Here is a 9,243-nt window from a genome sequence, read left to right as displayed (position 1 = left end):
AGGGTCCCATTTAACAATATTTATACAAATTTTTCAATAATATCAGTTATGTTTTCACAATGTGTCAACATTGTCATTATTTCCATTCTGTTTGCTCTCTTTCCATTAATCTAGCTCCCCTGGCCCCCTTTACCATCTCATCTTTGTTTCAGGGTAAATCTCACCATTTGGTCTCATATAGTTGATTATTTAACAAAGCATAGTACTCATGGGCGATAGTGTTTATTTTATTAGTCAATCTGTTATTTGGATGAAAGATGACCATCAGCAGTGGCTTCACTTCCAAATTCAAAGGCTATTTTACAGCAATAGTCTTAGAAGTTTCTCTGGTCTCTATAGTCCAGTAAGTCTGGTGATTTTAAGAATTAGAGTTTTGTTCTATGTTTTTTCTCCCTTTCTATCCAGGACTTTCTATTGTGTCTTGATTATCCACCTCTTAAAAGTAATTTTTAATATTAATTCTATCTTGATTGAAACCCACATGTTAACTAATTCTTTTCTCAAATTTGCTTTTCTGATGACTTCTTTTTGTGCTCTATTTCCCCTACTCTTGAAATACATCTGAGTTGCTGTAGATTTTTTTTTATATATAAATGAATACTCTCAATCAGATAACAGTGGGTCCCATTGGGTCCTAATTTTCTAAGCATTCTTCTTTGTTTAAAAATCAAGCATGTGTGCTGAATTTATTATTTAAGAAAAAAAAAACTGTCTTATTTAGATGATCATATTTATTCTTTATCCTGATATTGTAGTAAATAGTATCAACAGATTTTAGAAGATTGATCCTGATACTATTATTGAACTTGAATCCAACTTGATCATTTGCATTATCCATTTCATATATTGCTATATTTAGGTGCCTAATATATTGTTTCATATTCTTACATGTATGTTTCTGAAAAAACTTCAGCTTGTAATTTTTCTTTCTTAATATGCTAGTTGTATTTTGATATCAAGGTAATGCTAGCCTTTTAAAGCAGTTGGGAAATTTTCCTCTTTTCTGGTAGAGATTAAAAGGAGCTCCAATGGAAAAGTGGTTACAGCATTCGGCTGCTAACCAAAAGGTCAGTGGTTCAAACACATCAGCCAATTCATGGGACAAAGATGAGGCAGTCTCCTTCCGTAAAGAATTATAGCCTTGGAAACTCTATGGAGTACTTCCACTCTGACCTACAGGGTCACTATGAATTAGAGTAAACTTAATGGCAGTGCGTTTGGTTTTGGTGGTAGAGATTAAAAAAAGTTAGTGTTAATTTTTCTTTAGTTATTTGGAATAATGAACTAGTGAAGACATTGGGGCCTGAAAATTTTTTTTCAGTGTGTCCACCCATCTCTCCAGCCATAGATCAGTGTTTGCCATCACTGACAACACAGAACTATATATGCAAAAAGGTCCATTTTTGTTGTCTGTACCTCTCTATGTCTTCCTCTTCCTCAATGCCACTGTGTAGGTTACTCAGATTTGGTTCATCACCTGTCCCTTCACCCAGATCAATACTTGTCTTTACCTATCTAGCAGTGTTCCCTTCTCTCCCTTCCCACTTCTGGTAACCCACAAGGAAAGTTTCCTTCCACATATAAACCATTCCTTGGCGTTTTACAATAATGAACTAATACAATATTTGTCCTTCTGTGATTGATTTTTTTCACTCAGCATAATATCCTTCAAGTTCATCCATGTTATGTGGTGTTTTGCAGATTCTACATTGTTCTTTAGTGTTGCATAGTATTCCACATTCTAAGTGTGTACGTACCATCGTTTGGTTATCTATTCTTTTGTTGATGGGCACCTAGATTGTTTCCATCTTTTTGCTATTGTGAATAGTGTTGCGATGAACATGAGTGTGCATATATCTGTTCTTGCCCTGGCTCTCACTTCTTTAGGATATATACTGAGTAATGGGTTTGCTGGATCGAATGGTATTTCTAATTCCAACTTTTTAAGGAGTTGCCATACTGCTTTCCACAGTGGTTGTATATTTTACAGCACTACCAGCAGTGTATGAGAGTCCCAATCTCTTCACATCCTCACCAGCATTTGTTATTTTGCCTGAATTATTTTTGTGGGCAAGTTTTTAATTATGTATTTATTTCCTTTAGTAGATAGAAGACCATTCAAATTTGCTTTTTTTCTTGTTTCAGTGTGGTGATGTGTATTTTTCTAGGAATTCCCTTATTTCAAATGAATTTTTGAGTTTGTTGACATAAAGTTGAAACAATAACTTTGTTTCTTAACCCTCTGCAGGGTCTGCATTATCGTCCCCTTTCTGGTTCCAGATGGAAGTACGTTTGTCTTTCTACATATTCAGGCTTTCTCATGACTAACTTCTGATTTTTAAAAACCTTTACTGTATGTTCATTTCCATTCCATCATTAATTCTTCTTTGTTTCTGTTTTTATTTATCATCATTTTTCTTCTACTTTCTTTGGCTTTAATTCACTGTTTTTTTTTTCCCCTACATTCTTGAAATGGCTATAAACTCATTGATTTTCAACCTTTATTCATTTTTTTAAATAAATGTGCTAAAGGCTATAATTTTCACTCTCAGTATGGCATTAATCGCATCTCACAAAAAGGAGCTCTGGTAGCATAGTGGCTAAAACACTTGACTGCTAACCAGAAGGCTGGCGGTTCAAACCCACCAGCCACTCCTCGGAAGGAAGGTTGGGCAATCCTACTTCTGTAGTGATACTGCCTTGGAAACCCAAGGAGGGGTCGCTATGAGTCGGGGCCGACTCGATGGAACAACAACAAACAACAACAACAATTTTGATGTATTTTATATTCTTTACCATTCAGTTAAAAATATTTTCTAATTTATATTATGATTTCCTCTTGCTCCATTATATATTCCAAAGAATGTTGCATAATTTCAAAATACTTAAGAGATTTTCTAGCTATATTTATTTTGATTTCTAATTCAATTGAGCTGTGTTTGGAGAACATAATTGCATAGTTTTAATCATTTAAAATTTTTGAGGAAATTGCTTTGTAGATCATCATCTATCAAGTCTGATGTATATTTCATATGTGCTGAAAAGAAGGTGCTTTATTCAATTTTTAGGTGCGATGTTCTCCATAAGTTAATTAGGCCAAGCTTGTTAATCATTACATCAAATGTCTTGCATCTTTATTGACTTTTATTGGCTGTTTGTATTATTTACTGTTATGGATTGAACTGTGCCATCCTCACACAAAGGTGTGTTTAAATCCTAACTTCTATACCTATGGATGGAATCATATTTGGAAATAGAATGATCTTAGTTACAGCATATCTGAGTAGGGTAGATTCTAAATCTAATCACTTCTGAACTATAAAAGAGAGCTGAATGGGCACAGGCTTACATACACACAGGGTAGGACAGATGCCATGTGAGTATCATCATTCATCTGCCAAGAAAACAAGAAACACCCTGGACTACCTACAAGGAAAAAACCAACAGAGTGGAAACCCTGGTTTGGACTTGTAGCTTTCAGAACTGTGAGAACATAACTTTCTGCTCTTCAAAGCCACCCACGTGTAGCCTTTCTACAGTAGCGCTAGGAAACTAGGACATTAACCAATAGAGAAGTGTTAGAATCTAATGTGATTCTGAATTTGTATATTATGCCTTTTAGTTCTATTAACTTTTGCTAAACTTTTTTATCTTTATTTGGTTATTTGGTTTTAAGTATCTGAAATTTACAACTCTTACATTTTTGTAGTATATCAATCCATTTATCATTCTGCAAATCTTCTTAATATCTAGTACTGATTTCTCATGTTCATTTTGTTCATTAGGGAAGTAACAGGTGACAGTTCAGGTTGAGGAATGCTTGGGATATAATCCTTCAGTCAGAACAGCCTCCTCTTGGCCATGCCTACAGGCACACATCTCTTTGGCCCTTGACCTCTCAGCCTGACTTCCACCCTGCTTAGGAAAGTTGTACAAAGCTTTTTTAGCTCTGCAGATAGGTGCATCTAGGTGCGCCCCACTCCACCAGCAAGCCTCCTGCCCATAGGAACACTGCGTTCTTGCTCTATGGGGTAGCAAGCCCGCTTCTCTGTCTTTAGCTGGTCCTTCTGTTCTGCTGCTGCTTTTGCTGCTATGGCCACTTCTGCCCCCTCCCCTCACCCCCTCAGCCACCTCTTGGTTGCCTCTCTGCACAGGGATCTCAGGTCCGAGGACCTGATATTTTGTTTGATATTGTCATATCTTCCTTGCTGAGGGAAGGAATTCTGGTGGCACAGTAGTTAAAACATTTTGCTGCTAACTAAAGGTTGGCAGTTGGAACACACCAGGCTCTCTGGGGAAGAAAGAGAGGCAGTGTGTTTCTATAAAAATTTACAGCCTTGGAAACCATATGGGGAAGTTCTACTCTGTCCTATAGGGTCATTACGAGTCCGAATTGACTGGGTGGCAGTGAGTTTTTGTTTGTTTGTTTTCCTTGGTGAAAGTGAAGAGGACTTGTGTGGTACAGAGAATTACTTGGTTTGGCTCTTCCAGGCATCACCTTTGTGGCGCCCACCAGGTGACTGGGTGGGACTTTGTAAATATAAAGTGCCTTTGGCCCACCAATGGTATTGGATAGCTTGTGGTAATGTAAATAAGGTACATGGCACCTTGTGGGGGTGGGACTGTGGAAATAAGGTGTATGGAATCCTAGTGTGGGGATAGGTCAGTTTTGGCACCTCAATAAGCTTAAAAGGAGCCCTCCTAGAGGCAGAAAGGGGGCTCTCAGTGCCATCAAGAGAAACTGAGAGTGGAGCACGTCCTTGGACCTGAGATCCTTTTGCAGAGAGGCAACCAAGAGGTGGCTGGGGGGTGGGAGGAGGGGGCAGAAGTGGCCATAGCAGCAAAAGCAGCAGCAGAACAGAAGGACCAGCTAAAGACAGAGCAGCAGGCTTGCTACCCCGTAGAACAGGAAAGCAGAGTGCCTATGGGTGAGAGGCTTGCTGGTGGAGTGGGGTGCACCTAGGTGCACCTATCCACAGAGCTAAAAAAGCTTTGTAAAACTTGAGCAGGGTGGAAGTCAGGCTGAGAGGCCAAGGACCAAAGAGATGTGTGCCTATAGGCATGGCCAAGAGGAGGCTGTTCTGACTGAAGGATTATATCCCGAGCATTCCTGAACCTGAACTGTCGCCTGTTACTTCCCTAATAAACCCCATAATTGTGAGTATTATCTATGAGTTCCGTGTGGCCACTGCAAGGAATTATCCAACTCAGCCGACAAGCAGTTAGAGCCATGGGAGGGACTGTTGATGTCAGAATTAGTAAAAAGGTTGGAGTGTGGCAGCATGTCTGGCTTAATTGGAATCAGCTTTAAGCTGTTAGTGTTGATCCTTCTCTCTCCCCCTTATGAAATAAGAGGTGGTCAGAAGATACTGCCTCCATGCTCTTTTGTAACTTGAAGTACTTACTGATGAAGGTCTTTCTGTATGGATTATACCTTAACATAAAGAAAAAAATCCTCACATCTGGACCAATAAGCAGCATCATGACATATGGAGAAAAGGATTTCATTTTACTTGGATCCACAATCAATGTCCATGGAAGCAGCAGTCAAGAAATCAGATGATGCATTGGGCAAGTTTGCTGCAAAACACCCCTTAAAGTGTTAAAAAGCAAAGATGTCACTTTGAGGACTAAGGTGCACCTGACCCAAAACATGGTATTTTCACTTGCCTCATATGCATGTGACAGATAGATAGAAAATTAATAAGGAGGGCTTAAGAAGAATTGATGTATTTGATTTCGGGTGTTAGTGAAGAACATTGACTATGCCATGGGCTGCTAGAAGAATGGAAAAAATCTGTACAGCTAGAATGTTCCTTAGAAATGAGAATGGCCAGACCTTCTCTCTCGTACTTTGGTCACGCTATCAGGAGGGATCAGTCCCTGGAGAAGGAGGTTATGCTTGGAAAAGTATCAGCAAAAAGGAGGAGGACCCTGAACTACCTGGACTGACATAGTGGCTGCTGTACTGTGGGATCAAGCACAGCAACAATTACGGGGATGGTACAGGACCAGGGCTGCTTTATTCTGTTGCACCACCTTGCTGTAAGTCAGAACCAACTCACAGCGCCTAACAATAGCAAAGTAAGTTATAAATTTTACCGTTTCTAGACATTGCTATGGCATCAGAACACTTTTCCTCTCATCTTTTGGGCCATTGTAATGTATTTTCATTTTACATATCTTTTAAACTCTAGAAGACATTATTATTGTTACTAGTTAGGTAAGTTAGTGTTCACTTAGAATTACCAATTTTTTTTCATTGTTTTTTGTTTCTTCCTGTATGTCCTTCCTTACCTATGGGTCATTTTTCTTTTGCCTGCAAATAAAGCAAAACAAAACAGAACTCCCTATAGTATGGGTCTGCTCTTCAGTGTCTCAAATTTCCACAAAATTGCCTCTGTGCCCTTAATTTTGAAAGCTATTTTCTTCAGAGATAGAGTTCGATTTTTTTTTCTTTTATTTTAGCATTTTGAAGGTCATCCCATTGTCTTCTGGGTTCCACATGTAAAATGGGGATCAAAAAGATAACTTCTGAAATCTTGACCTTCCCTATGGTTGCCTGTGTCCTGGTAGGTCTTAATACTTTTTGATTGTGAACTCATGTCCAGTGGAATTATATACATAGAAATCCCACAGTGATTTTTGCTTATTTCTGGCAGATGTTTTAGGGATATTTCCAACTCAAAACTGATTCTTATGTTGATTTCTTGTCTTGGGAATTTCTGGAATGGAAAAGCCGTGAAAATTTGTATCTAGCATTTTTAGAAAACAAGAAGAAAAAGCAATTTTAAATAGTTGTATGTTGAATATTATCTCTTCAAAATATACATAACAAAAGCAAATGGGATTAGTAAGAGAAAACTGCACATTCACAATCACACTTTAAGGTTTAATTAACTTCTCTTAGTATTTAATAGAGTGAAGGTCCCTGAGTGTCAGGAGATGAAAAATTAAAAACAAACAGAAGACTGACCAATACTATTAACAAGCCAAACATAATGGACATGTATAGTACCCTATGTCAAAAGATAAGAAGCTCTGCAATCTGTACAGTCATGTGTAGAAAATTTATAAAAAGTAATCACTTCTCTCCAGTGGGAGTTGTTACTCATTTCCCCACCAAGTTTTCGTCCTCCAATCATTGTTCCTATCCTCCCTCAATCCAGTAAAACTCAAAGCTGAGAGCAGCCATAGCTTCATCTAAGCAGAGAGAAAGCTTCCCACTGCTTTTAAGCTTCTGCTTCTATTCAGATTTCCTGCAATGCTCTCCATCTTTCCATGGCCTCACCATGACTCTACTTTCTCCTGTCTGACATTGTTAATTTGACAGTGGCCTCTGAATTTCTGCAGGTCTAATAGGCCTGAACTTTTCATTCAAAGAGCATTTTTTTCAAAATCTATCCCTGCTTGACTTGCCATTTCTGGAACTAACCTTCTTCCTCTGACAAGGGATTATATTTTTAAAAAGAAAACAAACAAACAACTTTGAAAAAACTTTAATAATAACAATGCCTGTCATTCCTTCTCTATCTTCTACTGGCAACCTTGCATCTAGCTCTGAACATTATTTACATCAAAAGGTCACAGCTGAGGATCCAAGAGAAGATGCCCTAAGTCTCAGAGATATAGTAAGCCTGAGTCAGAAATATAGGCCACAGATTTTTTTTTTCCAGTAATTATGAAGAATCTTGCACCCAATACTTAAGATAAACCACTACTTGTAACAGAAGAAAACTGGACAATCAATAATTGGTTGTAAATTTCACCACTTTTCTTCTTCCAGGTGAACCCTTGAGGTGATTCACTTTATGTCAAGCCAAGTATGAATACAGGAGGCCTTCCCCTCACACACAACCAGTCCCATTCTTTGGTGTCTAGAGCTCCACAGTGCTGTGGGGAATAGGATGCTAATTATTGCTAAGCTATTTTAGAGAAGTGTTCTACACAGGGAATTTTGTGGTGAGCTGAACATGATCTCAAGACATATTCCAACATCTTTCCTTCAGAACTAAGGATACTGAATAGATGCTATCCATGGGATGCTGAACAAGCTAAGCAGAGCCAAAAATACAGCATAAGCAGTGGATAGTTATCACATGATTGCACAGAGGCTCTGAGTCTCTTGTACAGATTCCTTCTTCTCTTGCTCCAAAGGTCTCTGGTCCACTGACTTTAAAAACAATTTTTTTTTCATATGCTTCTTCCCACCTTTCTCCATGTTAGAGCATGGAAGATGATCTGGACCCTTTTACATACTAAGAGAAAATCATGTGACATCGTAGCCACTTTCTCAGACTCCTCCCCTTCTTCCATGACATTACCAAGTGCCTCTAGGGCCATATCAAATGGTGGTCCTCTCTAACCATCTGGAAATTTTCTTTGGGTACGTCCTGAGAAATATGGAACGTGCCCTTTGCTTGCGAATCTCTTATACCTACCCATCTGTGAACTGTCAGGTGGGAAGGAGAATCAGGTGACTCCTATCTGGCACCTTTCTCCTAATTTCATCTCTTCTCCTGTTCCACTGGCCATCTACAGAAGTGTTTGCTTGCTCATGAGGATAGAACTTACTTTACAAAACATACCATTCTTCCTATTCTGGGACCTATACTTCATTCCATTCTCTGAACTTTGAGTCTCAAGATGCAAATATCCCACATTTCTATGGATTTATAAATATCTAACTTGAAGATGAATGAAGATTATTCTATTGTTGATACAGTTGGTCTGGGTTCTTTTTATTTGGAGTAAGAATCTTCACACTTCCTGACAAAAATTCTTCACTATGAGAAAGGAATCAAGAAAAAGTAAAAGTTTAATGAAACATAAAATACAACAGAGGATAATTCAAACACTAGCTTGATATGTATAAATACATACATACATATTTTTAACTTAATAAACCTTGTAGTATGTAGCTGGATTCAATATTTAGGGTGTTAAGAAAGATTACTTCCCCACACTCAATTCTAAGGAGGCTTGCTATACAGGATTAGTGTTATTGCAACTGACATTTGGTGTTGTAAGTATTGCCACTCTTTGCCCAAACCGCGAGAAATATCATGAAAAATATGTTAATATTCCAGAAAACTATATTTTGATGCGTCTTGGGTGGTCTTTTTTTTTTTTTTTTTAACAGTAAAATAAATATATGTTAAAATTGTGTGAGGAAAAAAAGCGTGGTTAACATTGTTTCAAACCTCTCCACCAGGTCCACCAGGGGGCGCAGCTTTCATTAAG

Source organism: Orycteropus afer, unplaced genomic scaffold, assembly GCF_000298275.1.
Source record: "Orycteropus afer afer isolate SDZICR_OR568_19922 unplaced genomic scaffold, OryAfe1.0 scaffold00001, whole genome shotgun sequence".
Taxonomy (NCBI): Eukaryota; Metazoa; Chordata; class Mammalia; order Tubulidentata; family Orycteropodidae; genus Orycteropus; species Orycteropus afer.
Note: the sequence above shows the minus strand (reverse complement) of the source record.